General features: G+C 38.1%; 1 protein-coding gene across 2 annotated transcripts in view; it reads right to left on the bottom strand.

The window, feature by feature from the left end:
- NSUN3 (NOP2/Sun RNA methyltransferase 3) overlaps positions 1 to 13195 on the bottom strand; it is a 161794-nt gene that overhangs the window by 87403 nt on the left and 61196 nt on the right. The window lies entirely within an intron of this gene.

Raw genomic sequence — 13195 nt, 5'->3', positions numbered from 1 at the left:
ACAAAGGTATGCAGTGAGAGAACATCAGCCACAAGCCTCTCATACTCACTTCAGTGTACACTCTCACTCAGTGTGGAATGGTGGAACGAAATATGATTCTCTCTTTAGTCACTTGTTTCCCAAAGCACAAATGCTTGTTCAAAGAGGATCTGAAATTACTTCTTGTATTAGGCAGAATTCTAAGATCCCCGCCTCCTATGACCCACACCCTTATATAATTTCCTCTTCTTGAGTGTGAGTCAGACCTGTAACTATGATGGAATATTCCTCCCACGATTGGTTTACTGATGGTTGACTCTGACTTCATCAAAAGGGAAATTATGGTAGGTGGCTCTGACCTAATCATGTGAGCACTTATAGGGACTGGGAGGCTTTCCTGAAGGAAGACATTAAGAAATTCATAGAGTGAGCGGGTCTATGGAGGGGAACACATGACAAGAGCCTGTCAGTGACTTCCAGCTGCTGAGAGTGGTTCTAGCCAACAGCTAGTGTAAAAATTGTACCAGTAACCTAAGGGAGCTTGGAGATCATCTCCCCTTGACAAGTCTCTCGATGAGGTCATACCTGGCTTACACCTTCATTTTAGCTTTTTGAAACCATATGGAGAGGGTCCAGTGAAAATGTGCTGGGCTCTTGACTCACAAAAACTGTGAAATAATAAATTTTTGTTCTTGTAAGCTGCTAGGTTTGTAATAATTTGTGACACAGTAAAAGAAAACCCAATACATCTGCTTTCTATATATAAGACACTGTGCTCAGCACTTTAAATTCATGATCTTTTTATTGTCCTTATTGGGGAGCTAAAGGATCTGACATTTAAAGGGGTTACATAACTTGCCAAGTTTGCATAACTGGGAAGTGACAGCGAAAGGATTTTATATCCAGATTTACTAACAAAGCCCATGCTCTTAGACACAGCTGATTGGAAAGTTGAGCGTTCTCCTTTGGTCTCATAGCCTCAGCTAATGTTCTGAATATCAAATTCTCTGTGCTTTCATCAAACTCTGTGGGGATTTTCACTCCTTTCTACTGAGATTGTTTTTGCTTTATTGACATTGAAAAGAACCTGTTTAATTAATTTATTTCATTAAAGATTTACCTACTATAGGAAAACACTGAATGAAGTGCTGGGGGAATTTGAAAATTAATAAGACAGCCCCTGACCCTCAAGTTTCTTGCATCCTAGTGGGAAAATAAACTCATACATAAATATCACAAAGGAGTAAGTGAGAAGTAGGGTGGAATTACCCAGCCTTAAGATTCCAAGACAAAACAGTCATCTGTTAATTCATCTGACAAAGGGACGTTTGTAAATTAGATGCAGAGACACATTGATATGCTCACTTCGGGTAAGACTACATTCATGGGACTTTCCTGGTTGTAACACTGGGAAAACAAGAAATCCTTAACTAATTGTATATTTGCTTCTAAAACTTTAGATGGTACTAGTAATAGCTTCATTCATTGTCCTCTTACTATAGGCTAAGCAATGTTCTAAGTACTTAAAAGTATTATCTCATTTAGCTGTAGCAAAAACCTATATTATATAGACATTATTGTTATTATTATTATTATCCTAATTTTACTGTTGAGAAAACTAAGATACAAAGAGGTTAAGTAAGTTGCCTAACATCACAGACTCAGCTGTTTAACTCTGGTATATGTTGCCTTAGCCAGTACATATTCCACAACATGACCATTTTATCAAAAAAGATGGTAGAGGGGGGATAAAAGCCATATGGAGAATGCTGTATGTGAAGGGAGGTAAAGCTATGTGCTGCAACTGATTATAGCATTTAGCTATGTTCTCACCACCCGAGGCAAAGTGGGGGGAAAGCTTGATTTACACAGGCTTCCTAATCTACAAATGTTCATTGACATCTAACAGAAATTCATAAGGGTCCTCACATGGGAAGGCCTTTGAATGACATAATGCACCATGTCTTATATAAGACTTTTTATGTTTTGAAAGTGACTCTTACTTAAACCAAGAACAAAAGAGTAAATTGAAATTCTGTAAGGATGCATGGAAATCAATTAACATAGTACAGTCATGTACCTGTTTACTTACTTCACACAGAGGGGAATGGCTGGTTAGCAGTGTTTTCAAACTGCAAACCACAAACCATTAATGGGTCATGAATCAACTGAGTGAGTCACAACCAATTTTTTTAAAACTTCTATATGGGCTGGTGCATCTCAAGTTTAAGGATACTGTGGAATAAAAATGTTTGTATGTCTATGTGTTTACATGTGTGTGTCCTTTTACAAATGCGATTCACATTGTTTTGCTTTTATTTATTTATTTTTATTCAAAAAATATTTTCCCAATACCTTTTATCCCCTCTATGACCCCTTCCACCTCCACCCACCCCCTCCCCCAGCCATCACCACACTGTTGTCCACGTCCATGAGTTCTCTCTCTTCTTTTTCCCTTTTTTGCTCAATCCCTCCACCCCTCCCCCACCAGAGCTGCCTGCCTGCTCGCTAACAATGCATGTGATTCACATTGTTTTATAAAACTTTGAAAGCCACTGCCTTAGTTTCGATCATTTGTCTTCACTATCAATGATCTAAGCTGGTATCTTGTCAAAGCTCCTTAAAAAAATAACATCAGATTGAAGCCATCAGCAAGTGTTTGGAGTATAGCATTTGAGTTGTTGATTAAAAGGAGATCCCCTTGCTTTAGATTTCAGGCAGAGAAGTGGAAGTCATTTTGTAATTAAAGAGGTTTATATTTGTGCCGAGATGGGAGAGCATCTCTGCAGAGAGGGGGGACTGTGGGAAAGTGTGCGGGAAGGACGCCAGCACTTCTCATGCAGCCTGAGATCTATTGTCCATTCAAACAAATGGGTGCCCATCCTCACCCTGCCCCATGCACATTTAGGGAGACCACATGACCTGTGGGCCCATGATAGTCCTAGTTATACTAGTTGTCCATTATTAACAGCTTGCTGTTCCACTCTCAAAAATATCCTGGTTAGGCCCTAGCCAGTTTGGCTCAGTGGTTAGAGCGTTGGCCTGCAGACTAAGGGATCCGGGGTTTGATTCTGGTCAAGGGCATGTACCTCGGTTGCAGGCTTGGCCCGGTTGGAGCACGTGCAGGAGACAATCAGTAGATGTGTCACATCTATGTCTCTCTTCCTCTCTCTCTCTCTTCCACTTTCTCTGAAAAGCAGTGGAAAAAATATCCTTGGGTGAGGGTAAATATATATACATATATACATACGTATATATGTGTGTGTGTGCATGTGTGTGTGTATATATATCTATATCCTGGTTTGATGATAAATTACATGACCACCCTTTCCATAAGCAAGAAAAAAATGTCCCGGGCCTGGAAAGAAAGATTTGTAAGGAAAAGCTGTGTACCAAAGATGTTCTGTCCTTCTGTTCAAATCATGATTTTTCTGTGCTTTCTTTCCCCTGGCAAATCCTCTGAGACATACTTGTCAGAGAAGACTCCACATTTTCTTGTTCAGGAGTGTCAATAAGGACCAGAGAAGTGTTTCTCAGACTGCAGCTCATGAACTTGAGGGTTCTCAGCTAATTCTCAATTAACGGAACTCCCTATGAGAATTGGGGTAATTTATATTCCATCTGAAACTATTCTAAATTAAAAAAAATAAAATGTATGCATATTCTGCATCATCTAGTGATTACAATAATATTCCAGTCTTAAAGATGTTTCTGTTATCCCCTAGTTAATGTCTGTGACATAATAATTTAAGAACCCCAAAAGTGGTCTTAAGATATAAATTCCGTATTTATGAAAAGTTGGACACAACAAAAATGAAGGTTTGTTTTCTACAGTCCAAACAGAGAAAATTGGTGAAGGAAGTGAGAGATTGTACAATATATGGGAGCTGAGACAGGCTGAACTCCGAAGCCCTATGTCTTAACAGTACGTACCATGCTTGGATTTCAAGTGGTACTATAGTTTCAGGAGGACAGCATCACCTGAGACATCAAATTAATGCTATTAATTTCAACTTTATTTTCAACTTTTAAAAACCTTATAAGGTTTTGTTGGGCTTTAGAGTTGTGTAAAACTATATACATACAGAACTTTATATACCGTTCTATTTTAAGTACTTGATAAGACACTAGGGTCACAGAGAATGTTTGTTTTTTATAAGGGGTACCTATATTACCAAAGTGTGAGATACACAAGAGTGAAAAACATCATGCTTGGAAACAAAGACAAGTTTTCACAAAAAACACAGAAGCAACCAGGCTTGCTGGCATGTTGGCTTAATAGGAATGCCAGTTTAGCAAAATGAATGTTAGCTGCCAAGAACGTGAACTAACACGGGCAGCTGTCCTCTCTGACGAGGTCCTTCTGCTGCTTCTCCCTAGTCCATCCATTGCCTACTCAGACCGTCCCCTTTATTTCCCAGCCCCTCTTACATCTGCTTTGGTTCTCCAGTACCGTGTATTTTCCTTCTTGACTTTCGTAAACAGAATTAGCCCTTTACCTCAATCTCAGTTACAGTCAGAGAACTTTTAGAAAGAAAACACACTGGATTAAATAAAATAACAAGTATGTAAATACTTAGAACAATGCCTGCAATAGAATAATGGCTTAAAATATGTTCACTTTTCTTAAAAATAATCTGTTTTACTTACAAAATGAGGCAACCAAGGTTTAGAAAGTCCAAGACCCATTTAAGGTCACAGATCAAGTTGAAGGTAGAAGTAGTTCTGAATCACATTAATTTTCACATTTCAGAGAGAGAGAAAAACAACAACCCTGGAGTAACTGATAAGTTTATATAGAATAAGATTTTTCTATAGTTTCTGCAAGTGCCATTTTAATAGTCTATTTTTGACTGTCCTTGATGTGCTGAAGTACATTTCTTTTTCTATTTTAAGGCATTCTCATCTGCTGTTCCGCCCTTGGATATTCCTTATAGGTTTGAAGTATCCTCCAGAAGACAATTAAGGATTTATCCACTGGCATTCCAACCTTATTACTGGGCCTATTTCATTTTGAAATTTTCCCACACTGTATGCATGACTAAGCATGCCCATAATATAGTGGATTCTCTATTTCATTTACAACTCTCGGTCCAATGCACAAGCTTTTCAAAATAGTTTCACTATTCTTTCAATTCACTATGGAAAAACAAAGCACTGCAGCCTAAAAAAATACCTATATTGTTTTCACATAGGAGTACAAGAACAAAAAGACTATACTTTTAAATTTCTAGAAGACTTAGATAAAAAATACCATCAGGTCCTCTCGCAGAACTCTAGCTAATTAAATGCGGCAACTTACTTAAATGGTATTCCAATCAATAAGTTGGGACACTTTATTTTTCTTTGTTGTTTTTTAATTTCTCTTTTTTCGTTATTGAATTTATTGGGGTGACATTGGTTAATGAAATTATATAGCTTCAAGTGTACAATCCTGTAATACACCATCTGTATATTATATTGTGTGTTCACCACCCCAAGTCATGTCTCCTGCCATCACTATTTATCCCCCTTTACCCTCTCCTACCTCCCCCACCTGCTCTCCCTCTGGTAATCACCATACTGTTGACTGTATCCAGAGTCTTTTTTTCTTTTCTTTGTTTAATCCCTCCACCCTTCCCACTCAGACAGCCCCCATCCCTCCCCTCTGACAGCTGTTTGTCAGTACTCTGTACCTATGAGTCTTCCTCTACTTTGTTAGCTTATTTTGCTTATTAGATTCCACTATATAAGTGAAATTACATGGTACTTCATTTTACTTATTGGGTCCTCTCTCTCTCTTTTTTTTTATGAGTCTGGTTAACGGTTTGTCATTCTTGTTTATCTTTTCAAATAACCAGCTGTTGGTTTCATTGATCTTTTATATTGTTTTTAATGGCTCTATTTCATTTATTTCTGCTCTTATCTTTATTATTTTCTCTCTTTTACTCACTTTGGAATGTGGTTTGTTGTTCTTTTTCTAGTTTATTTAAGTGTAAAATTAGATTGTTTATTTGAGATTTTTTTCTGCTTCTTGAGATAACCCTGTAATGTTAAGAATTTCCTTCTTAGGATTTCTTTCTCCGTGTCCCATAGATTTTGAGTTGTGTTCTCATTTTCATTTGTTTTAAGGTATCTTTTTATTTCTTCCTTGATTTTATTGTTAACTCATTGATTGTTTAGTAACATGTTATTTAGCCTCCATGTCTTTGTGTTTTACAGTTTTTTTCTTGTGGTTGATTTCATTTTATACTATTATGGTCAAAGAAGATACTTGATATTTCAGTCTTCCTAAATTTGAGACTTGACTAATGTCCTAACATGTAGTCTATCTTTGAGAATGTGCCATGTGCACTTGAAAATAATGTATATTCTGTTGCTTTAGGGTAAAATGTTCTCAAGATATCAATTAAATCCATCTGATCTAGTGTGTCATTTAAAGCTGCTGTTTCCTTGTTCATTTTCTGTCTGGAAGATCTACCCATCGATAGGGTATTAAAATCCCTACTATGAGTGCATTACTGCCAACCCCTCCCTTTATGTCCATTAAGACTTGCTTTACATATGCCGTAGCCCCTATGTTGGGTACATAAGTATTTACAAGGGTTATATCCTCTTGCTGGATTGTTCCCTTTATCATATGTAGTGTCCTTTTTCTCTTACTATAGCTTTTGTTTTAAAGTTTATTTTGTCAGAAGTGATGCTACCCCAGCTTTTCTTCCTTTCCATTTGCATGAAATATCTTTTTACATCCCTTTACTTTTAGGCTATGTGTATCTTTTGTTCTCAGGTGGGTCTCTTGTAGACTACAACATATATGTGGGTCTTGTTCTCTTATTCATTCATTGGATCATCGAAGCTATTTACATTTAAAGTGATTATTGATAGGTGTGTATTTATCGCCATTTTACTCACTCAACTATGTTCCTCTCCCCATCCCTCCTTCTCCTCCTTCTTCTTCAAGACCCTTTAATGTTTCTTGTAATATTGGGCCGGTGGTAACAAACTGTCTTTTTCTTGTCTGAGGAGCTCTTTATTTCTCATTCAAATTTAAATGATAGCTTTGCTAGGTAAAGTAGTCTTGTTGTAGGTCCTTGCTTTTCATCACTTTAAATATTTCATGCCAATCTCTTCTGGCCTGAAATGTTTGTTGAGAAATCAATTGACAGTCTTATGGGAGCTCCCTTGTAGGTAACTAACTGACTTTCTCTTGCTGCTTTTCAGATTCCCACTGGATTGCCTGGCTGGGTGTGGGTCAGCGGTTGAGCGTTGACCTAGGAGCCAGGGGATCAGGGTTCAATTCCCAGTCAGGGCACATGCCTGGGTTGTGGGCTTGATCAATGACTCTCTCATCATTGATGTTTCTATCTCTCTCTCTTCCTCTCCTTTCCTCTCTCTGAAATCAATAAAGATATATTTAAAAAAAAAAAAAAAAGATTCCCACTGGATTAAAAAACACACATTGGATTAAATAAAATAACAAGTATGTAAAATAAGTATTTCAGATATTGTATTCTTCATTTATGTCTGGTTCTTTTTTATGGTTTCTAAGTCCTTTTCGTGCTGTTGTAGTTCTCACTAAGTTTCTTGAGCATCCTTATAACCATTTTTATTTTAACTCGACATCTGATAAATTGTTTGCCTCCATTTCATTTATCTCTTTTTCTGGAGATTTCTCTTGTTCTTTTATTGGAGCATTTTTCTTTGTCTCTCCATTTCGGCTGCCTCTTTGTGCTTTTTTCTATGTGCTAGTTAGATCTGGGGGATGGCCAATGCCCGAAAACCACACAACTCATTGTGTCCAAGATTCTGCCCAGACCTTGGTAGGGTGGAGTCACCAGGAGTCAGGGCCTCTGGAAACCTGGAGAATGGGGCTAGCAGATCTCCTGTGAGGGGGAGTCACGAGTCAGGTTTGTGGGAAAGTGCTCCCATACAACTCAGTCACTGACACTCCCTGAATCTGCCCAGACCTCTACACCCAGGCCCAGGCAGCTGACTCCTCAGCAGGGCACAAATTTTGCAGGGTGGGGCTACAGAGAGTACAGATAATGGGGCTCTTGCATTCCACCAGGCTAATGCTGTAAGGAGGGGAGTGCTCCACCAAAGAAAGATGGCCTCTGCAGTGTGGGAGAGTGACAGGGATCCTGGTGGCTCTCCGTTCAGCTATCTCCCCATAGCCACAAACCCCAGTCTCTCCTCATGCAACTCTATTCCACTGTGCCCTCCCTACATAGGAGGCCACAGTAAGTGTTTGCAAACAAGATTTTTGTGCACTGGCCTTTTAAGAGGTCACATGTGTCTCTAGCAGACTCTCCTCTCTCCCTGGTGGCCAGAATCCCTGCTGATTTTCACAGCCAGATGGTTTTTGGGTGCCTCATCCCAGTTCTGGTGCTCTGGGCTCAGGGGCCGAGTTTGGGTTTGAGATCCCACTCTTCTCAAGGGGAATCTTTGCAGCTGAGATATCCTTCTGGTACCTCAGCCACCATCTGCAGGAGCAGGGTTAGCCCTTTTCATGGTTTTGCCCTTCCTACCAGTCTTGATGTGGCTTCTTCTGTAAATCCTTGATTATAAGACTTCTCTTCAGCTAGTTTCAGTTGGTTATTCAGGTTGCTTGCTCTATATTTTAGTTGTAATTCCAGTTTGGTTTTGGGAGGAGGTGAGTTGAGTATAGTCTCCATTCACTCTGCTGCCATCTTGGATCTGCCTCAAGTTGGGGCACTTTATACATCTTGGTATTAGGTTTCCTCCATAAGATCATTCAAACTTTAAGTTAAAAAGGATGCAGGTATGTGTGTGTGTATAAGAGAGCAAGGGCGTGAGAGAGATATAGATCTCAAAGCTAGAGGACCTAATATGAATGCTAAGGGTTTGGATTTCATCCTGTAGGCAACAGGGAACCATTGAAGAATTTTAAGCAGGGTAATGACATATTGGGATTCTGTTGTAGGAAGAGCCCTTCAGCAGCAAAAAAGAGTGTGGACTGTGAGGTGTGAGGCAGCAGGTGGGAAGATGAATTGGGAAGAAAATTAATAGGCTGGATCGCCTTAGTTAAGGCAATGCCAATAGTAATAAGTAATACGAGAGAACAATATAAAAGGCAAGATTTGCTTATTATTTAGAACTGAGGGTGAGAAAGAGAAAAGATGAAAACTACATATGACTTCCTGGTTTCTAACTTATGAGGTCAGATGGATGATGGTGCTTCTAAACAAAATAAAGAGTATGCATCAGGAATGATTAAGGACACTCACTCTGATGGCCACAATTTTCACAAGAAACTAGGAGGCAGGGGCATCTTCTGAGAGAAAAGAGGAAAGTGTTTATCTAAGAGAGTTGTAGAGAATAGTGGAAGTTTGGAAAACTCACTATGAGAATGGAAAAGGAAGTTGATCAGAGAAGAGCCAAAGTTACTGAGCAGTGTAAAACTCATAGGAAAGGCAGGTGAGCACAAATTTGTAGTGAAATCAATCTGCACAGGTGTGTAAATTTGTAGTGACATCAATCTGCAATTCTACATGATTTTCTTTTTTCCAAACAATGCCAGCTATCTAGGTATATCAGTAGAGGCATGGACTATTAGACTGATCTAAAGTTGCAAGTTTAATCATTAGATGTAGTGAAATGCGAGAGCATGAAGGAGATGAAAGTATGTGAGAAAAAGTTTTAGGGCGTCAACCACAGGGTCCAGGATCAATAAGTAAAGGAGATCAGGAGAGGAAAGGATAGTCTTAGGGAATGAAGGTTTAAAAACTACAGTTGTCAAGGAAATTGGATTGCAGTTTTAATGAGAATGAGAGAGAGTAAGAGAGCTGGAAGAACAGGAGATACTGAGATTAAATTTTCCTAAATGGAGAAATTCTAGATCTGAGCTATCCAATATGGAGGCTACTAGCCACATGTGGCTTTTCACATTTAAATTAAATAAAATTATGACCCTCAATTACACTAGCCACATTCCAAGTGCTCAAGAGACATGCATGGCTACCATATTGGATAGGACAGGGCAGATAAAAAATTTCCATCATGTAGAAAAGTCAATTGGAGAGTGTGGCTCTAGATAATGTCAAGTTCTAGAGAATGCCTAGGTGTGTGAGTTGCAGAAGACAATGGAGATAAAAGCCACTAAGGGAGAGGCAGTAAAGGAATCAGGAAGGTAGGATATGGGAACATTTTCTAAAGAAATGTTCAATTCAGCCTGTGGCAGGAGTTGCAATGGAGAAGACATGAGCTAGACACTAACATCCTCAGTGAATATGGGGGATGTGACCAGACAGATGAACACATAAACTTTGTTGGGAGTTGTAATGTGCTTCCTGTGTATCCTAAACCCTTCAGGTCTATCATAGTGTCCTTCACTTCTGAAACATGTTTGATTGACTCATTCCAGACCCTACTCCGGAGTGATGTTGAAGTTCCAGATCCCATTTAAACCTCTTCAGAACCATTCTCTTGGTTCAAAAATTACCTCTTCTAAAATTGTATCAAGTGCTTCAGCCAACTCAATACTGGGATGGAAAAGAAACATACTGAGTTAATTCTATGTGGTCAGGTTAACTAGATAGCTAAAAACAATGCATCTATGGGCATATGGAAAATTTAACAGAGATTATCTGTACTAGAATATATGAAAAAAAGCAATCTTTTTTATTGAAGAGTAAAGGTAGTTTGTGTATGTCTGCTGAATTTGTTAAATACATTTATTATAATCTGAGACTTACACATAATTTTTTTTAATGATCAAGTCAAGAGGGATGTCTATCAATGTGGAAATGTGGTATAGCTAGTTATGTTGGCTGTTCATGGCTAAAAATATCACACATCACACAAAAGTTTCCAGTAGCATCATGTTAGTTGCCACTACCATGTCCCCATTTTCCTTTTCTTAAGAGTTGGCAGCTCTGAGCTACAACTGACAGTAATCCTTCCCTACTAACAATTCATTAGTCAGCACAGTTCTTTGGTCCTCTCATTCCTCCACCCCTCATGCCAGTGATTATTGTGACATGAGAAGGAGAGAAAGGTTTACCATTTTGGAAAGGTTTTTAGCACCTTGTTTAGGTGAGTAAATGAGGAATCTCTCTATAACTTAATAACTATAGGATGAAATAAGCCCAGTCCCTCTTTTCTCCTGTCACCAATGCTAATCCCTCTTAACTTTGTTCATTCTTGTTAATATATGCAATTTTACTCCTACTTATTTTTAAGAACTAGGGCATATCTGGGTGCTATAGTCCTGTTTCTTATTTTTCAATAGGCTATACGTTTCTAGTCTCTGTTGATTCTGCTAGGTTGTATAGTTATTTGTGTGTAATGGGCTCTTCCACAGCAATATGCAGCAGAAAATTCCTTTTGACAAGCCATAGCAAGCTTAATTGAGTCATGACGTATTCCATCAAATAGTTTCCAGTGAGGCAAATGGTCCTTTTCCTAAGGTAGCATATGCTTTCGCACAATTTCAACAAGACTATATGGTCTCACATGACTGAGGAAATTACTTCCTTCATTTGTGAAAAGTTACAGAAAGGTATAGAGTTAATATCTGATTGAGCTAATTAATTTTTAAAGATGTATACACTCTACTGGGCTTTCTTCTCTCTAGATTTAGTGAAATCTATTTCTTAAAAATCTTAGCACTAATTACAGGTCAATTTTTAATTTTTTTTTACTCTATTGTTTAAGCATCCCCTAATGAGAATGCCAAGTCAATTATTTTTCATTTTAAATGTCACACAATAAGTATTATTAATAGAAACTATTCAATCAAGATAGCATTTCTTTTTTTAAATTAAATTTATTAAGGTAACATTAGTTAATAACATTATATATATTTCAGGTGTAAGAAATGTAAATTGGTATAGCCACTATGGAAAACGGTGTGGAGGTTCCTTAAAAAATTAAAAAATATAACTTCCTTATGACCTAGCAATTCCTCTTCTGGATATTTACCCAAAAATATGAAAACATTCATTTGTAAAAATAGTATTTCTGATTCACTTCCAGTGACTTTGCAGCCTGAAGCCATTTCAAATCATGACATTACTTTTAATGTTTTCAAGACAGATGCTCTTAGGGCTTTCAGAACAAGTAGTAGATTATCAGCAGATATTAGGTAACTTACGAACCTTCATCTGAATATCCTTCAGATACCCACGGGGCCTGGGTGATATTACAGCTCCAATGTCAGCCTGAGGAGTAGCACCAGTAATGGGCATCATCCTTTCTTCCCTCCACAATGCAGCAATAAGGCAAGGAAAAGGGAGACTATAAACCATTGATTTGAACCATATAAATGGGTTGAAAAGAAATTGTGCTGTTATATTTGTCCCCAAAGCCAAATTTACCTAGCACATAATACAAGTAGCCCATTCAATTGCATCAAAGGACTTCCCAGTATTTAATAAAACTGTTGCCATTGGTTCCAATTTCCTCTTTGTATTCCAGATGAGTTGCATTAGCCTATGCAGATTATCTGATGCTTATCTCCCAAGACACAGCCTAGTTGGATAAGGGCCTATTAGATTTTTGATTATTTTATTTAGTCATGTAGCATGAAGTCTGTTCTCTATTATTTGATACTCACATCATATAAAAGGTTATTTTTCACAATACTGCTAAGGGAGTAACATGCAATTTTGAGCATAAGGCTATATGGATATATGTAATTGGATAAAGGACTGTAGACTGCCTTGATTCCAAACCACAGATAATATCTGATGCTTTAAAAATTCAGCACACACCATTTAAATGCATTACATTTATTCATAGTCTATTTCTGAAACTAGTGGCTGCTCAGTGTGCTGATGGCAGAGAGAAGTTAATGTGTTGGTAAGCAACCTAAATTTTTATAAAGCTATTTTGAAAGTAACTCAATGCCACAGAAAGTAATATCAATTACTCCTTGCTTTTCAACTGACATTGCAAGGCTGCTCCAAATTTCTATTCTTTAGTTCAGCATCTGCAAAAAAAAAAAAAAAAAAAAAGGAAGGCACAGAATACCTCCTTGGGATATTTCCGGGTATGACAATCACAAGAAGTACTTCTTTAGAACACACCCTGAAATATTTCAATGTTTTTTTACCCCAAATATGGACTAAACCTGGATGCACTGGGAATAGGGAATTGCATTAGAAGACTGAGCAATGTAGAATAAGGGTAAAGCCAGTTGATGACCTTGAGGGTTCCTACAGCCTAAATCCTGTGAGACAGCATAGCATAGGACGAAGGGCTGGCCTTTGGA

Source organism: Miniopterus natalensis, chromosome 6, assembly GCF_054644295.1.
Source record: "Miniopterus natalensis isolate mMinNat1 chromosome 6, mMinNat1.hap1, whole genome shotgun sequence".
In the NCBI taxonomy this organism is placed as follows: domain Eukaryota; kingdom Metazoa; phylum Chordata; class Mammalia; order Chiroptera; family Miniopteridae; genus Miniopterus; species Miniopterus natalensis.
This window is presented reverse-complemented; position numbering and strand designations above follow the sequence as displayed.